The sequence below is a fragment of the Amborella trichopoda genome, chromosome 6 (genome assembly GCF_054954075.1).
Source record: "Amborella trichopoda isolate Santa Cruz 75 chromosome 6, AtrichopodaSantaCruz75HAP2 v2.0, whole genome shotgun sequence".
NCBI lineage: Eukaryota > Viridiplantae > Streptophyta > Magnoliopsida > Amborellales > Amborellaceae > Amborella > Amborella trichopoda.
In genome coordinates, this window is record NC_142341.1 from 42,392,720 (window position 1) to 42,416,193 (window position 23,474).

Below are 23,474 nucleotides of genomic sequence, written 5' to 3' on the forward strand. Positions count from 1 at the left end.
TCGAGCACGAAATCTCTAGATTTCGATCAAATAAGGAGTGTAGTAGTGTTGATATCTTTGTCATCAACAAAATCCCTCTATTTTGATGGAGAAAAACTCAAAAAAGAGGCCAAAATCTTTAGATTGGTAGATTTCTCACATAACTTTGAAGCATACCCAAATAACGGCCAAGAAAATGGAATTTAGGTGCTATTTTGATCTCAAATCCATTGATTTATAGATGAAAACCAAAAATTTCGATCAATTATTAGCTGCAAAAGCCTGTATAAGGCTGAAAAATGCATGGAAAATGGAATCAAATGTTCAATCAAATAATGACCCCTATCAAAAATAATGGGCATTATACATTATTCCCTGTTTTTTAAACTAACCAATCTAGTTTGCCAAAAAACTGGCAGGATTAATATAAAAATGGTCGGTTCGAATAGATATCAGCCGGTTTTGGACTAGATCTTTCTTGGGGTATTTCATGTACATGTTAGAACACCGAAACCTGCCCTAGCCGGAGTTAGAACCCTATCTAATCGACCGGTTTTGTGAACATTGGTTACTCAGAACTAGTCTGAGTTACTCGGCCCAGCCCACGACCAAGTTCGTGCACAAAATCCAAAAAAGAAAAAGTTTATATAGTGCCGAGGCTCTAAACAATCAAATTAGATCCCATCTCAAAAATTTCACTAGAGGTTGTTTTGATACTCAAATATCCTCAAATTGATCATCTCATTATCAAAATGCATGGTCATGAGAAAATATTGGATTTCAAGTTTTGGAAATAGTTCATCTTGTGCCTCATTATTTACTGTCAATATACAAGATTTTCAAGTTTTCATAGATCTACACTATTTTTGAAGCTTTAAATTTTATAATTAAAGATAAAATACATTTTAAGGCTATCACAAAAATTTTCAGTATTAAAACTATATTTATCGATGCTATTTGAAGGTGCACTTTACTTTAATTGTTTAGAGCCTCGTCACTATACAAACTTCACCCATCTAAAGGGGTGAAAGTGGCTTACTTTCACCCAAATTATTGCTTTCACATGTATGATAACACAAAACTTAAAGAAAGTCTGGACTCCTTCCTTCCCAAATCCCAATTGTACTATTCACTTTAAGCAACTTGCCGCAAATCGGGGAGGGCGTGCGGCCACTTTCCGTGAAAGTATTTACTCAAAACAAAAAAAAAGGCTTTCGATGAAAGTCAGGACCCTCCCGCTCTAAGAAGAAGCCCTGAAGCCCTTTCTAACGTGAACCCCTTTTCAAAAATCCACTCGCAGAGAAGAAGAAAACTCACGCTCACAGCTGCTGCCCTCTGCAAACCCTAGGTTGAAGAAGATAAAGGGACTCGCTCACAGTTCGCTCCATCGCCATCATCACAGAGTAGGAACCCCAAATCAGTGAGTGTGTTTTTTTTTAATGTTTATTATGATGATAAACCCCAAATGACTGCAGTAATAAATTTTTTTTCTACGATTTTTTCTGATAAAGCCCAAATCAATTAGATAATGGTTTTTTTTGCTGCTATTTTGGCTCATAAACCCCAAATCAGTGAGTTAACTCACTGATAAACCCCAAATTAGTGAGTTAATATTTTATTTTTTGCTGCTACTTTTGATTATTCATGGATGAGCTTCGATTTTGCTCTTTTTTTTTAATTTTCTATTTTCTGCTGGTTATTTGTATCATATTACCATTATGTTTGGGTTATGTTTGAGCATTTCAACACCTCAAAAGTTTTTTCGTCTATGGATTTTACGTATATAAACCAGTTGTTTACTTCTGAACTACCGTAAGTTGAAACCCTTTTTTGTGGTGGGCATGCACAACATGTTGTGTTCTATGATTAATTTATTGAGTTCTCAAACCTCTGTTGATGCTTACTGTTGTTTTCAATACATTCCTGGGTTCCAAGTCATGCCAAATGATACTTTGGTCATTTGAGCCTGAATTTGTTTTGGATTTGAGTTTTGATTCTTTTGAATGATGCATATGATTTTATGAAGTAATGTAAGTGATACTGAATGCAAGCTGCTGTCTTTTGTTAATTGAAGTGATGAGGGCCCATGTATTGGTTTCTCTTTGGATTTCTTGTGTTGAGCCATTTGAGTATGTAATTACTTTACTAGTTTGTGAAGGTCTTGATATTTGTTGCTCTACATTGGTGTTATGAGTTGCAATTAAATATATGTGATTGATCATGGAATAAATCAAGAACGTCTTACTAAATAATGACATTACTACTTTACTGCTTTGTGCTTCATGATTAATTTGTTGAGTTCTCAAACCTCCATTGATTGCTTACTGTTATTACCAGGTCTTGAAGGCTGCTTGTGCATTGAGTGAATCTATTTATTCAATATTTGTGTACATATTGTTATTCCTTGAATCTATTTACATGTTAGTTATTATATTGGATGAATCGAAGGAACCTTATTTAATTACAAAATGTCTTTAAAAAACTGTATTTCGCATATCATATCAATGAAATACATAATGAACAGTATTACAGATAGTTTCCAGGTTTCCCATTGCCAAAGAGGTGAAATTACCAACATCACAGTTTATCAAACTAGGGTTTCTGGCTTTCACCCTACCAATTTTCACCTGCATAGCATAATCTAGGAAAGTCAGCCATAGGGTGATTCCCAAGAAACTAGGAAAGGCAGTTGTAGGGGTGATACCTAGGGAGATTGTAATGAAAGTTATCAAAAGCTACCTAAAATCCCGCGCTTTCTCTCTCTAAACTGCAACTATACTCCTCGTGAGACTCTCACGCGCGATGTTCTTTCGCTTCATCCTCAGACCAAATGTCCTTCATCTGATAACCCTAATATCTGCAACTCCAAACCCTAGCTTCCCCTCACGACATGTAATCTCCCACCACAAACTCTATCAATCTCCTCTCCCCAACCTTGCGAAGCTATTCTCAACCCATGGAAGCAATGGATCAAACAGTGACGGCGAAGAAGGCGAGAAGAGCAAACCCGCAAACCGGTGGAGCCTTTCACCAGAAAATGGCAATGAAAAATGGGATATTTTCAATGAGAAGGATGACGATGCAGGGTTTAAGGGCCTTGCAGGCTTTGGTGGCGAGTAGGAGAGAGAAAACTCTATTGGTCTACGGAGAGAAAGTCAAATGGGACTAGAGAGAGAAAGTGATGAAGGTGAAAAATGGTCGATTTTTGGGGTGGAAAAAGATGTGCTTAATGATCTTGCAGGTTTAGGGGGTGAGGAGGAGAGAGGATTTCATGGTGGAATGGAGAGAGAAAGAGGTGAGGGTTTAGAGAGAGAAAGCGATGAAGAAAAGAAATGATCAGTTTCAGGAGTTGAAGAAGATATATTCAAAGAAGTTGACAAAGAGTTTGGATCAAAGGGAAAAGATGATGAATGGGAAACAGCAGAGGGTTTCGAGCCATGGAGCTTTGACGAAGGGGAAGAGGGCAAGGGCATGGAGGGAATTTCAGAGAAAGATGGAGACAAAATGGAGCCAGAGTTGAGTGAGGCTGATAAACTGTTGGAGGAGGAGGAAAAGGGGCTATCTGTAGTGCTCAAAGGTATATTTTTATTTTTTCTTGCCTAGGTTTTCGGTTACTGTTCTATATTTTCCCCTTTATGTATATATACCCTGTTAATTAAGTGCCTTTTTTTTTTGGATCATCAATTGGTTTGTTGATTGGTGGACTTTTTAAGACTATTTTTTTGTATGATCATTTCTGTTTTTAAGTTTGGGTGTTTTTATTATTAATTAGAAAGCTTTGGTGATTTGTTAGGTATACTCAATACTGGTTAGGCTTAGTATGATTGCTGTAGTCCTTTATTTATTTGTTATTTCTTTGTGCTTTGTGTAATTGTTGCCAATAATGTCATCCATTTTTTCTTAAAGAGTTACCTTCCGTTTTGTGATTGTTGGTATTTTCTTTCACCTTTATTACCATTCTTGCAACTTTTGATTCAAATCCATATATTGCCATATATTGGTAAGTCATTGGCTTTGGTATTACAATAAATGAGTTTTTCTGCTCAAGCTTGGTGTTATTTCTTAATATGAAACACTCATACACATAAAAATAGATTGCCAACACTATACATACATATAAATGGCACTAAATAACTTTTCAAAAAGAAATAGCATTATTCATATATTATTTAGTCTTACATACATATAAATTATACCATATGCATTTTAAATAAAAAACTAATAACGATATCGTCGTTATTCTTATTATTTGAAGGGCATGCATGTTCATATGTTTTCACCTTTTTTTGGATGGTCCAACAATTCCATTAAACAATGGAGCAAATACATGAACCACATCCTGTTTAAAGCGTGGGCAAACATAGTGCTGCATTTTCTTGAGGCAGAAATGGCGTACCCTTGAATAGCAAAGCAGGCCAAGCTATTTCCTCTGACACTCCTAATTTTAACGTGCAATAAACAGAGCTATTTGTTAATAAATGATCTGTCCAAACTGGGCCTATATCTAAAATCTATATCTATCTATCTATCTGTCTATCAAATATATGGAAATATATACAAAGAGACCATTTACTTTTGGTATAAGGAGGTCACAGTCACTATTGTCCATCAGATTTCAAATCGGATGGTTTTAAGTGTGTCATTCACTAGACTCAAAGTTCATAAAAAAAAAGAAAAAAAGAAAAAAAGAAATTGAACTTCGTAACACACCCCAGGCTTATCCAATTTGAAATCTAATGGCTAGAAATAAGAATGAACTCCTTATTCTCAAAGATAAATGTTCATTCCAATGAACAACCGCTAAACAAGCAAAATTTGAAAACACAACCCAGAAAAATGTTTCTTTAGCTTAATTAAATAGGCCGTCTATTTTGGTGATATGCTTAGATCTAGGCCTTAGAAGGACTTTTTCCCCTTTCCAAACCTTTTAGATGGCTTTATTATCATTGGATGAACAATGTTAAAAAGGCAAAAATGATGTTGAGATCATAAAGGCCTGGATCTTGAAAGTTACCAAATGGATGGTCTAGATAATTGTTGAAGGGGGGCTCATTTTGATAGGGTGATAGTTAAATTTTATTTTATTTGGATTGATTATTGGGATGAAGAGAGGGTGTGTGTAATTTTTTTAGGGTCATACAAATCACTCCCATATATATATATATATATATATATATGTATATATATATATATATATATATATATATATATATATATATATATATATATATATATATATATGTATATATATATATATATATACATATATATATATATATATACATATACATATATATATATATATATATATATTATGGTGTCAACCTTGCATTATAATAGAAGTATGGTGCATCTAAAAGATCCACTCGAAAAGATTGTTTTGACTTTGAAAGCACTACAATTGATGATCATCTTGACCTCGAAATGTATGGATACTAAAAAAATGGATTTCAAGTTCTAAAATTAGTGCATATTGTAACGCATTATCTAGGCCATACATTTTCACAGTTTTAAGTGTTTATGGATCACTCGATTCAATCTATTTTTGGTGCTTTAAATTTCTTAATTGGGGGTAGAAATAGACTTTTAGGCCATTGTTAGGATTTCCAGCACTGGAATTACATGTTTTAATAAGACTTAGAGGTGGCCTTACTTTGATTGTTTAAGTTTTACACCTTATACAAACCACGTCCACAAACATACACACGCACAAATTTCTACGACACAAATTGCGGGCGCATCATGTGTTATGCGCTGGGCAGCGCATCGAAAATCACTGAATCAGAGCCACATCTCGCATCAGCCGTATAATTTTTCACCATTTTTTTTCAAAACTGTACCTGCCGGGCAGGGGTAATAAGGTCATTTTGACTTTAAAATTGGGGCCAAGGGTTTGTGGGGGTGGGGAGGGTGGGGGGTATTAAACCCCCCAAACAACAATTTTCAGCCACGTCCGTGGCGTTTATGTGATCGATTGGATAAAAAATCATCGATCTAGTCTGTTAACTGCCCACAAACGATTTTTATTTCTCTTTGAAATTGCTATTTTCATGGACTTTTGTTTCTCTAGTGAATTTTTTATTTCATCTTCATGGCCTTTAGTTTGTAGTATCTTGTAACTTTAAAGTTCATGGTTGAAGATTTGTGCTTATTCTTGTTGATTGTTGAATGTTTTTTGAAGCTAGTTTCTAGTTTCTATTAGGGGATAGTGGATACAGAATCTCCAACAGCTAATACTTTTGGAGTTAATGAATAAACTATATACTTACTATCCAATGTATCACCTCCATATTTTTTTCTATGCATTAACCTATTTTTTAAGATTTTTTTAATCTTTTTTTTATATTTATTGACCGTATCGCCGCGATGCACCTGCATCCGGACTGCGTCGAGCCGCACCGGCCCCCTCACCGCTTTCGGTCGCATTCCGCATTTTAAAACACTGGCTCTTAAAGGAATAGATCTAAAATGAAGGACCTACGTCTACCAAATTTTCTCTCTCCTGTAGAAATCGGTTCTCTCTTTTTCCCTTGTTTGAGATTGTTCCTTGGGTTCAAGAGAGTGTATTTGCAAAAATTGGGTTCAAACAGAGGCCCCTAGATATATTTTTTATAAGGTTTTGGGCTGAAGATAATGCTGTAGAAATTAGCTCATGGAAATACGGTGTGTGTGTGTGTGTGCATGCGCGCACATATATTATGTATATCTTTGCATTACATAGTTTAGTAGTACTTGTATATTTATTACCTTTTGTTTTGCAGTTTGTAAGTGTATATTGCATTATATGTGTAGATGCAAACTATGAAATAAAATTTCATCGTTAGGTTTCATTTGACATTCATGGTTTTTCTTAATAACATTCCACCAGGGCATGCTTAAAATTGATCCAATTTCAATCCGTTTGATACTTGTAACAAGTTTCAATATGTTTAATATGGCACAAACATCATATCATTTGTATGGATTTCGCCTTCCCAAAATGAAATCATTGAGAGTTGTCATACTGCCTTATTCATGGTTCAGTTAAACTTGTTCATGGTCATGGGACAATACTAGCCATAGGATCCTCATGATGGGCATCTTTCCTATTGTTTGTTCATCCTATCTCTTTCAGCTTATTACGAGTATCATTTGGTTGACTGGCCTCATCACATGGTGATAGTGACTTGATATGCTCATATCTTCCATTAGCACCATCTAGACAATCCCCTATTCACAACTACCCTCTATGGCTTTTGGTTGGTGGGTTCCATTATTAATAATCTAAGGTTCATATGAAATGCTAAGCTCATGTGAGGGGTTCCATTGGTTGTCAAGAGGGGCATTTCCTTCTCTACCAATCAAGTGAACGAACAGTGTGGAAACTCGTAATCAAGATTCCTGGATTATACTTCTCTAGATGCCTTCTGAACTGCGTAGACTGTAATTGTCCACATATACTGACTTGCTGACCTTGTCATAGATGAATATTTCCAGTCTCAGTTACTACCAAAAGCAAAGTATGTCATGATCAAAACCTTAATGAACATTTGTTTCAATTCTAGGTATATCTACTGCAACTCCCAACATTGTTACTGTGATACCATTGCAAATAGAAGGTAGTTATGCTTTCTATATTTAGGAAAAAATGGTATATTGGAGACAATAATATAAATTGTTCTTTATTGAATAAAGCAATCACACAATCATCTTTTTAACTTCTGTATGGATGTTCAAGTGCAACTGTTTCCTTTGACATTGATGGTCTTCCAGGACATGCATTCCCCCTTTATAGATGTTTTAATGCAATTGCTTATCTCCTTTGACATTGTTAGTTTGCCAAAATTTTGTTCCAAAACATGCATTCCCCCTTTGTGGCTTATGTATGTTTGTCGATGGCCTTGCGTGGGATCCCAATATTAATTTGTATTTTACGACAAGTGTCCTCAAAAGATGTGTTCCATTGGCTCCTTGCTCTTTTGAACCTCAAAATTTTCTATTGACATATTATTATTTCAACTTCACTGCCAGGATTTGAATATGCAATTTTATTAGTACTACAATCATTTGATATTGATGTTGTCTTTCCATTTTAAAGGAATGCTTTGCAGTGATGATATCGAATAGAGCGATCATCATCATCATCATTGTCAGCGCCTTTTCCCAACTATTTGGAGTTGGCTATATGAATCCTGGTCAGCGATTCTGCTCTATTGAGGACCATGTCCTTTTAAGCCTACCCCTTATCCTTTTTTAGCCTTCCATTTGAACCAACTCACAACTCCTAACAAGTGTTGTACTGGGTCTGCTTGCGCATGGCTAGCCCACCTGTCTACTTTGTCTCATCTTATTGCCTATTGGTACCACACCTAAATTCTCCCAAATGTATTCATTTTGAATTCTATCCCTACTTATCTTGCCACTCATCTATCTCAACATCCTCATTCTATGGATATGTTGTTTCTTGACTGCCCAACATTCTGCTCCATAAAGCAAAGCTGGTCTCACAATTGTCCTATAGAACTTACGCTTCAGTTTTATTGGTATGCGACGATCATATAACACTCCAGTTGCACATCTTCACTTCGCCCACTTAGCTCTATTTCAATGTGCGACACCTTCCTCAATCTCTCCATTTTTTTGGATTATTGACCCAAGATATCGGAAGTTCGCTCTTTTTAGTATTTCTTCGCCGTCAATCTTAACGTCTTCCTCATCTCTACTCCTATTATTATTAAACTTGCATTCCATAATCTGTCTTAGTCTGGCTAATTTTAAAATCTCTAGCCTTAATATCTCACTCCATACGTGCTCCTTTTGACTAGATTTACCACTTATGATTTACATAGTCATTGTATTATCAACTTGCAGACATCAAAGACGGACACCTTCAATTTGAATTGAAATCCAATGTACTTTGCAGTGATGTGTGATTTCGAAAATTTAGTTTCTCTAGCCATATGGCACTATCCTTATCCACACACATGCTTTTGTCATCAAGGGCCCATTTGGATAGTTGGATATGCATGTCCTCGGGAGATGCCTATCCTGGAATTGGCATCTCTTGGAATTGGCTTCTCTTAGAATATGAGTGTTTGTTGTTTGGATAGCATCTGATAAGAGACTTAAAAGATGCGTGTCCACTGTTTGGATTATATTAGTACTATTGTATTATAATAATTGTTATAAATAATTATTATATTATTTTTTTGGTGGAATACACATCTCCATGTTTTGGCCTCAAAATATGGATATAGATATCCACACGGAGATTGAAATTCTATTTCTAGATTGCATCCAAACTGCAAAAATGCCTGGTGTCCATGGAGATAAGTCTTCTAGAGATCCATTTCCAGGTATCTGTATGGGGCTTAAGTTTGATTCCTACTTGTGATTATGGTGGAAGCCTGTCTTTTTCATGTGGGGCTAGATGCTCTGGAGTTCTCACCGACCTTCTAAGATTAAGCCAATGTAGTGTGCATCTGCCATGACACATGATGCTGAAAATAATTGTCTTATCTTCTTCGTTAGATAGGTAGTTGGATTATCAGTTGTCAGTCGCAGAAACTTCTCCTCCCTGCATTTGTGATTTCCTTGTCCTGTATTTCAAATAATTAAGAGAAGTTCTCAACATGATATGAGGGACACAATTCATCTGGGAAATTAACTGAGAAGTTTGCCAGTGATCGCTCTTTTTTATAATCGTAGCAGTTATCTTCATCCAAATATTTCCAACAATGTGCATGTCTATATCTTGTATCTTCCACAAGGCCTTGATCTTGTCGAGATAAAATATTGACTCCTTGTATTCCTCATCCAGTGTTCGTTTTTCATGCTCATGCAGCTCACCTTGGGATTCAAAGGTATAATTTATAATGCAGTCAATCTTGAGTCCAATAATGGGAATGACCCTTCTAAATGGTATTGCTGTAATTTTAGAACCATTTTGCAATGGATTGACACCTCATCTTCTTATATGTTCCTCCATACCCCACCCCCCAACCCCAAAACAAAAAGAAAAACCCATATAAAAACGGAAAGAAGATGAAAAATAAAGACAACCACACACGAAGACAATGTCCTTCAATCTTTTTTGTTGTACGGATCTACCAAGTAAGATCTTCTGTTGACCTTTTAGGAGATAGGCTCAATTAGTTGCTACTTGACTTTTATCTGTTGTAGCTTCTGAATCAGATTGTTTAATGAATTTTGTTAACAATTTGAAAAAAAAAGGAGTATGCCCAGGTTTCTGCATTTATGTCTCAACTCACAAGTCATATCTCAACCCTTCAAATATCTCCCTTTATTAGCAAAGTTCTCTTTTTTTTTTTTTGACATGGTTACATACGAATGGAACTTGAGACGTTGGGCTATTAAAACCTATCCTCTGCCATCTAGACCCATGCCCTTTTCATTTATTAGCAAAGCTCTCTTTGGGATGTCTAAATTACAATAAGCATGTGCTCCTTGATTCCTCTGGCTAGGGCTACAGTAATGACTGTTATATGCTATAGCAAAGCTTATTACACGTATAGGTCATTCATAACCCTTTTGGGAATAAGGTAATAACTCTTGTAATAAGTATTTCAATCATCCTCTTTTGGCTGTGGAATTAGTCCAAAATGTCCTATTTCACAATCTCCCAAAATACCTGGAAGAAAGCTCCATTGAAAACATTTGGTTCAATTGCATTTTCTCTTGCCATATATTGAACATTGCTTGCTTCAAAGTGAAACTCAACATCTTATTGAACTCGTACTTTTCAACTTGTAAATTCAGCCGCCTTTGCCTCTTGATTTCTTCTTTCTTTTGCTTGGTGTTGTTAAATTTGGCAAATCCTCTCCTTAGAACTACTGGATAAGCTTCTTATTTCTATCCCCATGTTGGCATGTATATTATCATATTGTATGAAGTGATCGTGCTTAAAGTTTAGTGTTTTTCATACTGTTGATTACTATCTGGCTAAAACTAAATATCCTTGTCTTATATTATTTTGGCAGGCAAACTGTAGCCAAATAGCTAAAGAAAAAATAAGGTAGTTGGTATTAGATGGGTGCATGTTGGGTACTTAGGAGGTTTTGGGCAGTGATTAAAATCCCTGACTTGGCTTGGACTCGCCAGGTCACAAGCCTGAGTCAGATTCCTACTCGGCCTGGTCCGCGGTCCAACACTGCAAGTCCCTGTAAAAAATACGCAGAGGGGGTGTGAGTCTGTGAGATCACCCAAGTCTCAGTGTTTTTTATCTGGGGCCGGGTCAGAGTGGCTCCGGCATGTCCGAGCTCGAGTCACTGATTTTTTAATCACTGGTTTTGAGAGAGAACATTTATAACCATGCTTTATATAAAATGAACGATATGCTTGTTGTTACAACTAGTGGTAATGGCTGTTTGTAACTGCATTAATATAATGTGGAGAATTAATTCAAGGCAATGAGAGTGGTTTGCATCAAATTTTAACTCTTGATAAGAGCTAAAAAGAACTAAATGCTAATGGAGTGTAGACTGCAGACATGTGCTTTCTCCATTAAAACCCTACCCTTGAAGTTTATAGCATTGTGTGTTTAATGATTAACATAACATTTTGTTAATGAATTGTACGATTATAATAACATTTTGTTGATTTTCTTCTTTTTCAAATGACAGGTCCTAATCGTGCATTTGGAGACCTGATTGCTGCTTCAGGAATCACAGAGGTTATGCTTGGTAGCTTGATTGCCCTAAAGGACTTGGAAGGCATTGAGGGATTACCATCTCTTAGTGAGATTGAGGATGCCTCGCTGGCAAAAAGTGAAAAGAAATCCCCTAGATTTGAAATGGAGCGCCAACAACAGGAAGAAATAGTTAAATCATATGTAAGAGAAGTTGATGAAAAAGGAAGGGCATAAGGTACTGGAAGGAGGAAATGTAGCATAGCTCGTGTTTGGGTTCAACCTGGTGATGGAAAATTTATTGTCAATGACAAGCAATTCGATGTTTATTTTCCAATCCTCGGCCATCGTATTGATCTTCTGAAACCTTTTGTTGAGACCATGACTCTGGGTCTTTGGGATGTGAAGTGCACTGTGAAAGGAGGTGGTGTATCAGGTAAGCATTTGTAGAGAGTTGATGTATATTGAAAGGGTTTGTAGATGGCTTTTTAATGAATTTAACCATTTAAATAGTGTCTTTTTAATGAATTTAACCATTTAAATCATGGCTTATCGTGTATGATACACCATAGGAACATCCACTATATGCATCCCTGATGATTAGCTGTACCTGGTGATGTCAATGAACTTGTCTCCAATATCTACCTTCTGCAACTTTTGATGCATATTCCTGCAGGGTACATATATGATGTGCTATTGGTGCATGATATACTTAAATAATTTCGGGATGCCAAGTTTCTCTTGTTATTTAATCTGATATGCTATTCCACCTACTGTTTAGGAAGATGATAAACTTCCAGATTGTAGTTTAGTTTGTCAATATTCTCATTTAATACAACTATTGATAAAAACTACTATCACTTGATTCTCTTTTGTTATTGCCACTAGAATTGTACAGGATAGTAGTGATAGTGATACTGACATGGCTACCACAAAGATACTAATACACCAACCATATCATTGACATCTCATCGATTTTAACATCCAATAGTGCCCACAGATAATAAAATACTAACTGCAATATCGGATGCTGCCTAACCTTTTTTGAAAATTTTAGAGAGTATAAAATATTAGATAGACAAAAAAGCTAACATTAGTTGTTATTTTTAAACAATTCCAAACTACAACCCATTTTAATAACAATTAGAAACTACTTAAGAACATCATCAACACAGCGCACTTCTGGTTGCACAATGCTTGCAAAAGCAAATCCATAGCTAAGATTGGACTGATTACAGGGGTTTTCTAGATGGGAACTATTCTTCTACTCCTTGAAATGCATACCAGGTGTATACATCTGCTTTTGGGGGTGAGAACTTGTACAACATGATGTGTGAATGCATAGTTTTAAAAAGCGAACCGCCCAGTGCCTCGGCGGTCCAGAAGGCGTGGGCGATGCTCCCAGGCCTAGGTGGCCAAACTAGGCGGATATCCCTGGGCGCCTGCCTAGGTGCCCGGGAACCCACCTAGGTGCCCGCCTAGGCGGCCGGGCCTGGACCCCACTCAGGGGTGGAAATGCGGCTCACTGAGGGTATTTTTGAGTCATTTTTTTAATACTAAAGGGGAAAAATTGTGGGTTTTAGGTTTATCTGAAATCTAAAACCCATTAGAGGCTATTTTAGAGAGAGAAAACCCCATTTTTCTTTTTTTTTTTACAAGGCTGCCCAGGTTCTGGGCGCCCGCCTAGGCGCTGGGCGGCCTGGACCCCCCCAACCGCCTAGGTGCCGCCTAGCACTTTTTGAAACATTGTGTGAATGTGTGCACACACGTGCTCTTAATCATTGATAAACATTTTCTTTTCTGCTAAAAGCTGTAATTGATGAACATGAATATGTGAGAAAATGCTGTTTAAAATTGTATTCAAGTACATACATTAAATTAAAAGGTTTAACACGTTTTGTCAATTGCTACTACTTGCTAGGAAATGCCATTTTGATGAGATGATGAAAGCAGTAGAGTTCCTTGAAAGATATGGCAATCACCATGAAACATTTTCTTTCAAACGAGAAGCTTATTTCCCCATTTTGGGAACATGTTACTTTATTATCTTAAATTAATTCAGTTCCAATCCGTAACACCAACACCAAACCCATCAAGCCCTCCACTAGGCTACTCTTCTTGCTGGCCTAAGTTATGGTAGGAATAAAAAGTTGAATTAAAAGCCAACTAATAAATTGAAAGTTTTACAAGAATGGAGAAGACAATATTAGAACATGATGAGAGAGTGATTCAAGTGAAGAATGATGAATTTTGAGCTGGTCTGATATATGTGGAAGATTGTTGAGCCGAAGCCTTGGACTTGGGCATTTGAATTTCAATTGTCTGATGGCTGAGGACCAGTCCACATATTCATTATCTCTTTAAGGTGGGGGGGAAGAAAAGAAAATGAGTAGCCATATCCATGAAGATACATGTGGGGTTAATGCTTTAACCTCTATATGTTTTCTTCTATAGATGTCGGCAGCATAAGTCCTCCTAAGAGAGGTTCATGCTATCATTGATAGGCTAATTAAGGATTACTGAGGACTTGGATTTATTGTATTTTTCTTCTGTCATGTTTGTTGCTGAATAATCTATTTTTTCCTTAGATTGTTGTTAACCAATTATTATTTGTTGAAAACAAATGGAGTCATACTTGGCATGAGTGCACTGATATAACTTAAATCTGCTTAGGCTCATTAATGTGATATTTGCATGAACGTATTTTTTCCAATGTGTAAGTTTGATTGTTTCTCTTTCTTACATCCCTTGCCTTAAATTTAATGGGAAACTAGATATTTAAACATATTCAAACACAAGGCCTGCTACTCACTAGTAGAGAAGGCGATGCTTGAGTTAAATTCTTTACTTGATAAGAATTTATGAGTCTCCTATAGAATATTTGCATTAGAGGTTGAGGCTCCCTTCCTTTCTTTGCCATTGCAGGTCAAGCTGGAGCCATTCATCTTGGAATAAGCAGAGCTTTGCAAAATTAACCTGGGCTCCGGTCATATCTCAGATCAAGTAAGTTCTCCCTGTTCAAAGTCCATGATCATGTGTATTTGCATGTGCGTCTATGGCGGTTTTACTGCTGTGAACTTTGATATTGTTTTCCAATATGAGACTCAAAAGTACTCTGTTTGCCAATGCAAACCACTTGAGCTTAATCATTTGGGAGAAAGGGCAAATCTCAAGATTCCTATTTGGATGTATGTGTGTGTGTGGGGGGGAGAGAGAGAGAGAGAGAGAGAGAGAGAGAGAGAGAGAGAGAGATCCATTAAAAAATCCACTGCAAAATAAACTAAATAATCGGTGTTCTTGCACATGCTTGTGTGTGTGGACGTGCAGAGGAACATGCACATGCGCACACACAGAGAGGGAGCCTGTTCACTTTGTGCTGATATGTTGTATTTGCATTTTTGCAGCTGGGCTTCTTACCAGAGACCCGCTTGTAGTGGAAAGAAAAATGCCCGGGAAGGCCAAGGGGAGAAAGAGTTTTCAGTGGGTTAACGGTGAAGAAAGAGTATGCAGATTGCCTCCTCATATTTATCTGCCTTCATTTTTGTTTCTCAATCCAATTTTGTAGCCAAAGTATACAATGTCAGCATGTCATAATAATAATAATAATAATAAAAATGTGATTCTGTTTTGTTTTTTTACTTTTTTCTAGTTCTATAATTTACATTGAGTCCCATTGTTGAACTAACTAATTGTGATATCTGAATAGAAGCCATGGCCATAGCACCATGAATTTTCTATTCCAATTATATTTCTGATAAACTTACAATTAACTTTGAAACATGGTTTGGGTTTGGATATTATAACAAAAATAGCAGCATTTATAATGTGTTGCTGCATGCAGGTAACAAGTGGGTCAAAAAGAAAACAATCCATATGACAAATAACAATCATATTTTCATTATAATGGCTGTTAGATAGTCACTTAAGGCTTGTGACAGCAGCTTCTGCTCTGACTGCAACTTTGGGCCATCTGTTGATGGAACCTAGAGATCTTCAATTTTTGCAGTTCAAAATTTCACTTTTTTATAGAATTAGTCACAAGATGAATTAAGCTATAATTGCAAAACTTAGGTCATAAAAATCCACTTAAAGTGTGTGTTGGGGCTTCAGTCAATGCTGCAGAAATGCCAGCCCCTTCAATGACTAACAGATTTTTCATTTTTAACATCTAAAAATTCATTTTTTAGAATTATTTACTAAAAGAATTAAGATTTGTTTGCAAAATTTAGGTCCTAAAAGTCTTTTTGAAGTGGTTTCTAGGCCTTCAGTCTACGCTGTAGAAATGCCAGCCTTCTTCATTTCATATGTAATTTTTCATTTTTCTGCAATGCACACAGTTATTATTGTCCTTCAGTGTTAACATGGACTTGGTGGGAATGAAACTCTAGATATAACGCTTTGATGGGTCTGACCCATTGATGGATGTTGATCAATCTGTGACCATGCTGTTTCCATGATTTATGAGTAGTATGGGGAATCCAGGAATAATATCAAAATAGTTTGGGCTTGCGAAAATTGTCACTGTTTATACTATTAATTAGGGGACTAATCATATGCAATTCAAGTACACCATGTTACGGTGTATAAGGCTTTAGGACCATCGCTTCAAGTCGATTGACTTTTTCAACTTGAAGCTATATATCTTTTTGCCCTCTCTCTATCCCCATTACTTGAGAAAATTTGTAAAGCGGGGTTCAACTCGTATAGCTTTAGCTGCTGTTTTCGAAATGATTCATAATAGCAGTTTCGACATAGAGCAAAAAAGCTATGCCTATGTGAAGTTGGGGGTATGTTTTTCAGCGTATTTTTAGGATGAGTTTGTCTGAATTTATTTCACTAAAAGTGTCAAATTTGGGTCCAGTTTTAACTAGGAGTTCTAGTTACATTAAGTTCTAGTTACATTAGATTCATGATTAGGATGTCTAAATAAAGTTATAAATGGGGTTTAAGGCAGGGTTTTGGTTCAGAGTTGAATTGTTTTCCAGATATATTTTTTGCTTGAATTCTGCTGAGCCATTTGAAGCTAGGCTTGTTAGCTTCTTTTCTAATTGCAATCAAGTCATCAGTTGTTCTTTTATTAATCTCCTCGAATTCGTTTTGGCACAAATTTGCATCAGGAGGGGTAGCAAATGAGTTGGGGACAGAAGTCTTGCATATCCTACCAGCCACCGTTGACATGGCTGACGGCAGTGGCTAAGTGGATCTGAGGGAGCAGGTTGTTGGTGATGATGTTTGCGGACTACCATTTACCCCTTGACTGGCTCAATTCGACCATTGGTCATGATTGTGTGGTCCTTGGGCTTGTGGTCCTTACCATTGACTTGGAGTTCTGAGCTCTGCTGCACAAATCAATTGTTTACTGTTTATGTGAATTGGTAAAGGTGAAAGACTAGTCGTGTATGTGGAACATGATTGATTTGGGTGTGGCAGATGGATATGGTGTCTTTACATCTTGACATGGATTATAATGGATCGTGGGGGAAGGGTACTAAAGGATCTGGAGTTGATATTCAGAAACTTCACACAATTGCCTCCTATCCTCAGTGGATGGTTTCTTGGTGTCAGGAGTGAAGTGGGACGCCTTGAACTTGTAGCCAAATCTTGTGTGTAAGGGTGGCCCCTAGGTTGCCAGACTGGGGTATAAGAGACGAAGTTTCTCCTCCAATGGATAGGCTCTTAAGAGACAAAGCTTTGGTGGGTAGTGTTTTAGATAGAAAGGAGAAAAGGATGCCTCCACCTGTGAGTAATCTACAAGAAAGCTGGTGAACCTCAAAGTTTGCCTTGCTCAGCGTTATATACCTTTTATATTGTGGGGGGTGGAATAATCTCACAAGGGCTTTAAGTATTTGGTGTTTAAGTCTCCCTTCAAGGACGATGTTGCGTTTGTTGGCCAAGTGGCTGACTTCAAGCATGGTTGTTGGGGAGGGTTTGGCTGTTCAGTAGGGGTGAACTGGAAGGGTCTTTACTGGGATAAGGTTGAATAAGGTGAATGCAGTTTTGGTAGATCTGGGGAGAGATGTCACCATGGGGGTTATGTGCTGTTGAAGAGGTTTGAGGGCATGCAGATTGTCCCTTCTTTACCTCAGATGAAAGGAGAGGGGTTTGGGGGGATGCTAGTCTTGGGAGCTTTTCTGATGGGTCTAAAGGCTGGAGAATAGAGATATAGAAGAACAGAGATGTGCCATGTAGGAGATCTCAGGACACTAGCAGAGGCTCCACCTTACTCCAACTTTCCTAACACTCTCACTCAAATTTTCTCATAGTTTAGAAACAGAGGTTTCATTTAGTGAGATGTCGCTGTGTGTGGAAACTGGTAAGTAAAAGGTGGGGCAGGAATCATAAGAATTAATGAAATGAATCTGGCGCTGTTAGCTAAATGGTGATCGAGTTTGGCACTGAATCATCTCACGTCTGGAAACAAGTAATCGAGAGCAAATTTGGGAGAGAGAACTCAGGATGGTTTGTGAAACTATATTGTGGAGACTGCTAGACTTGGGGATGGAGAGAGACTGATGGGGTGAAATTTCATTTAGAGTTTGTTTTCTCTTGTTAATTTTACTGTGTATTTTTACCCAGGATATGTTCATTTGAGTAATATGTTGGGATGTCATTTCATGGGTATGGCAGAGGCTTAAAATGGAAGTGGCAGAACAGAAGGCCAAAAAGATAGCTAGGTACCATGCCATCCTCTGTTAGAGATCTTAATCGTCAAATAAGTTTGTGCATGTTTTTGCGAGATTTTGATTGAGCTGCTTAAGGAAGTCTGGATCCTAAAAGCTCCATAGGTGCAATAAGGAGTACTGGAGTGATCTTTCATATTATTCTTTCTAGCAATCACAGATGTTTCTAAGAGGGGAGAAAGGAGAGAACATAACTTGGGAGTTTCCAAAAATTGGGAAACATCTTTGAGGTCAATGACATTTTGAACTTGTATATCATAAACTTAAATTGTGCATATAGGGAGGCTAACAAAGTGGCTAATAGGTTGAACTTTTTGGGCATTATTAGGAACAACATAAGGATTTGGGATGATATGCCCCTGTAGAATCTCTCCTGGCTCGATTGTAATTTGCTTTCTTGCTTTCCATGAGTTCTATCAGTATCCATTGCAAGAATGTAGAACCTATGACACAAACTCTTCATTCACAGCTGCTTGAACCTTACTATCACATGCCTGCGCCGAGGATACTTTTTTTTCACATTGCGATATTAGAAACCGTTATGTTATCAATTATACTTACTTAATTTTAGGGTTTCTTCTGACATTCATTATGCGATGTTGAGATAGATGAGTGGCAAGATAAGAAATGATATAATTCGAAATGAGTACATTTGGGAGAATTTAGGTGTGGCACCAATAGGCGATAAGATGAGAGAAAGTAGACGGGCTGACCATATGCAGCATAGACCCAGTACAGTACCTGTTAGGAGGTGCGAGTTAGTTCAAGTGGAAAGCTCAAAATGGGTAAGAGGTAGGCCCAAAAGGACATGGTTGGAAGTAGTGAGAATAGATATGAGAACTTATAGCCTCACTGAGGGTATGGCCTTTGATAGAGCAGAATGGTTGACCAGGATTCGTGTAGCCAACCCCAATTAGTTGGAAAAAGGTTCTGATGATGATGATGATTCGACATTCATTCTGCCTGTTATATTATTTGGTCATTTATCTGAGTTATGTGCAAATACTGAAATACTTTTAAATAGTTTAAAGGACTCTGTTCCAGGAGATCAAATTTAGTGGGCTGTTAATTTTAGCCAGTTTCCAATACTTTTGCTTCCTAGGATAATCTTTGGGAACTTTTGTTTCCAACATTGTTATAATGCAGATTGACCACAAGTTTTTTTTTGGGCCATTTAAGTTTGTTTTTGTTGTGGGGTGAAGGTTGAAGGTCTTGTAGGACATCAAACCTAGCATAGTTCATGCGTGCCTCTGTAAAAAGTGTACTTTTTTTGTTATTGGATATAGTTCCATTTTCTTTGTACAAAGATTATGATGGAGAACTTAAAAAGGCTCATTGCTTTGGGTTCATCCATCCCTTATCATTCTGGGATGGAGTTTTATCTAGGGTTTATCTTGGTGTTATAAAGCTAGTGAAACAGAGCAGCAAAAGTCCACTGTATAAGAACCATGGATCCAGAACTTCTTTATGTGTTACCTTACTTTATCTTGTTGTTGGGGTTTCTTAAAGATCAGTCGATGTCAATGAGGTGGCATCAATTGTTAGATGAGTTATGTGGTCGGTGAATAATTAGATAATTAGAAGGGGCACATCTGTGTGTTGTATCCGTCTTATGTTGAGTTTGAAGGGACTGCTGAAATATACAAATGCATAAATATTTTATTGTATGTTACTGTTATATGTGGGGGCTGGAGTTTGTGGGTTTAGATAAAATAGTAACTTAGAATGTAGCTTGTGTTGCCAGGGATAACTCTTTATTCACAGGACTGCACGGCCTCATCTTCCCTATAAAGGCTTTTGTGCTATAGCATACATTTCTGTTTTTTAGACTTGCATACATGCCAGGAAGAAAATTGGCTATAGCTTATTCATTCAGCTTCTCATTCTATTTGGCTTACACGCACTCTAGTAATCACTTTTTTCTGCATTCTCGTATGGGACCGTATGCTTTACCGCGTACAGGCAAAGAAACGGGTTCTTATACCCAACGTCCTCCCTCCATACTTATCCCCACATGGTGGAAATCTGTTACTGTTCCCATTTAAAAGCAAAGGCAGCGTCATGAGCAAAGAACAGCTCATCTCCACTATCTGGGTTTGAGTACCGAACAAGATGACGCTATACTCGCTCCGAGTATAGGATATTTGCCTTCCGAGTATTCTTGCATCCGTGTGGATCATGCATTTACGATTTTCCTTCCAATAGCCTGTCAGTAGCCATCTTTCAGGCTTCTAGTTAAAAAAACTTGGCATTGAAGCTGTTATGATACGTATCTACTCCAGTCAAAATGATGTTATGCTATGACATGGAGGGTATGCATTTGTTTATTTCTCTAGCTAGAGCAATGCTTCGGCCAATTTGCAGAATTCGCAACTGTGTTATAGTTTGCAAACATGCAGTATGATTTTTTGTTAGAAAAGTAATTGTGGGAGATTCACAAAAGTTCTCCAAAATTTTGAGCTTCACACTCACCCATGGGGCCGCTCAAGCCCTGCTCGGAATTGACCGGGCCAAATAGCCCTTGGCCCAAGCCCGGCCCTGGCCCTATTAGGGTATATTGGGCCAGCCCGGTCCAACCCGCGAGCCGTGGTTGCTTGGCCTTGGCCCAGCTTTCAGGCCACATTTTGTGTCATGGGGCTGACTGGGATTGGCCGCTGCCACCCAGCCCATTGCCAATAATGAAAACTTAGGAAAGGCACTGTTTTTTTTTTGGTCCACCCTTTTAAGAATAAGAAGCGACCAACCTTGGGCTACCACAAATCATGGGAAAACCTATTCTTTTTCAACTTGCTCATTTACAAAACATTGCCGAAATATTAAAGGAAAGGAATTTTAATAATTTACTTTTCTGTTTTTGGGAAACCGAATGCAAGATAGCTCATGGTGATGAGCAAGAATATTACATGATATGACTAATTGCAAATCTGGATGGGGCCTTATTCTCGTCTATTTTTTCCTGTGTGGCCGAGGTGTAATTTTGGTTATTTTACGTTTTTGGAAATGTTTGCTTTATATTGTTTTAGATGAGTAGTAATATTGAGTGGATACTCCATTGTAGCTTAATTCAATTTATAGAAATAATAAAATCAAATAGCACTCTCAACTGTCTGATCAAAATATGATGGTTGGTATATATATATATATATAACTGTCTGATCAAAATATGACGGTTGGTATATATATATATATATATATATATATATATATATATATATATATATATATAGGAAAACTCTTCCCAACGCCTATGGACGAAAATAAACAGTGATTTGTCTATTCTTATCACCATTCAAACTTCATCGCACGGTCACAGTTGTCGGTAGTGTTTCATTTTTCATTTGTTTTCTACAAATCTAAATTACTTGAAATTTGGAGTGTGTACATCTTAGTGAGGTGCACTTAATAAAACTATGAAGAAAATAATTCATAAAATATAAATTGACCATAATACCATTGAAAATTTACGATCATAAATTTATTTTCATTCATCATAAATATGGTTGACCCATTTAATTTTATATACGATCAAATATGCCGTAAACCAATGTTTGGATCGGTGGGATAGATTGTTCACCGTCAGGTGGATCATTAGATCAGTGATCCGGATCACGTATGAATTGGTCGTCCAGAAAAATGTTAAAAATAAATCAAATAAAAAAATTAAAATAAATTTTTGTGGGGTGGAGATTTTAAAGAGACCTAAAAAAATATTAGCTAATTTCAAAAAATTATATAGAAGGGGTTTCTAGGGGGAACCGGGTTACGAGAGATACATGTAATCTTAGAATTGGTTCGGTCCTCATTGATTCTCATCAAAGTCGGTGATTCGGATAGGAAATCATTGGGATCTAGTAGCTCTCATAGGGCTCGATGCCAAACTAGCCGCCTCTTGCACTTGGGTTTATGTCAAGCTCTCTCCCTCGAATATAGGCTCATCCCCATCATCTTGCTCGACCAACCATGCGCTTGTTGGATCTAAATCTTTCTCAATTATGGGGTCTTCAATTTGAAATCGCTCTAGATGGCTCTCCTTCAGCCTTTGATTGTACTGAACGCCTTGAGCAGCACGCCTCTCTCTCTCTAAACAAGGTCGTTTAGTCTCTTCTGCTCGAGTCTATTTTTCTTCTTTGTATGCACTTGTTTCATAGTTTACCGTTGCTCAATTCCAATTCTTTAGTTAAAAAAAAAGTATTGAGAAAGTTGTTCTTCGTAAATTGATAGAAGTAGGGGTAAATAGAATGCAAACCCTCTCAAATGTGTTGAAGCTGCGCTCCTAGCCAGACGATGTTCAAGTTAAGTTCAAAATCCGTTGCGGCATCCTTTGCAAGTTGGGGGCAGTTTGTCCATGGTTGGCCCACCAAAAGGCTATATTACATTTTAAAATAAAAATAAGTAGAATATATATATCTGTGTAAATTTAGAATTTTAAAAAGTGGAGTCAAGTTAAATTTAAATGACAAATACATCTTCAACTTACATGGATTTATCTTTGTCATTTTCTTTATTGCGATGTCCGTCCCAAGTGTCACCATAGAGTAACAACTTACATGGATTTATCTTTGTCATTTTCTTTATTGCGATGTCTGTCCCAAGTGTCACCATAGAGTAATGATATAAGTCAAGTTCCATTGACACTTTGTCTTGAACATTTGAGTCAGGGTGGAGACTCACAATTGTTAAATGCTACCATGATGGAATCTGTTCTCTCTATCTCAGGATCAAATTAGAAATATGCAGGGTTGAGAAAATACCATGCTAGGTGTAGGGGTCTCTTTAGCTGCTTATCCCACTTATCATCTACAATTTTCAAGGTGGGGCCTTATTGTTTTTCATCTTTCTTCAAGTGCTGCTTGATTTCTTCTCTTGTAACCTCTATTGCTTTGAAAATATGTCCCATTGCCGGTTCCTTTTCACTATCAACAAGGCTAAGCACTTTCACAAGTGGCTCAAAAATATCAAAGAAAAACTGAATCCCACTACAAACTTGGTTACATAATAATGTCATCGATCTTTTTCCCCTTAACCTCCATAGACCACTTGCTCCCCTTCCATGCTTCAGATACAAACATGGTTCGAAGCTTGCCCCTTTGCTTATTCAAAGAATCCAAAGGTAAACCTAGTGACCCCCAGCCTCGCCAAGTCAATCCCATCTGTAAACTTCCACATCATTGCCAAAACTATTATAGCTC

The 23,474-nt window shown here is 37.2% G+C and overlaps 1 protein-coding gene across 5 annotated transcripts in view; it reads left to right on the plus strand.

Moving 5' to 3' along the window:
- Nucleotides 1–23,474, plus strand: part of LOC18429945 (NADH dehydrogenase [ubiquinone] 1 beta subcomplex subunit 2-like) — a 91,581-nt gene that overhangs the window by 41,620 nt on the left and 26,487 nt on the right. The window contains exons 1-5 of one of the 5 annotated variants that reach the window (XR_016058601.1): nucleotides 1,199–1,382; nucleotides 2,512–3,556; nucleotides 11,601–12,041; nucleotides 14,531–14,608; nucleotides 15,010–15,107. The exons of 2 other annotated variants lie outside the window; for them this stretch is intronic. The gene's annotated coding sequence lies outside the window, so the exon portion shown is untranslated. Of the gene's footprint in view, nucleotides 1–1,196; nucleotides 1,400–2,511; nucleotides 3,557–11,600; nucleotides 12,042–14,530; nucleotides 14,609–15,009; nucleotides 15,108–23,474 lie in introns of those variants that run through there. 2 more of the 5 variants (XR_016058602.1, XR_016058603.1) reach the window with 2 other exon arrangements.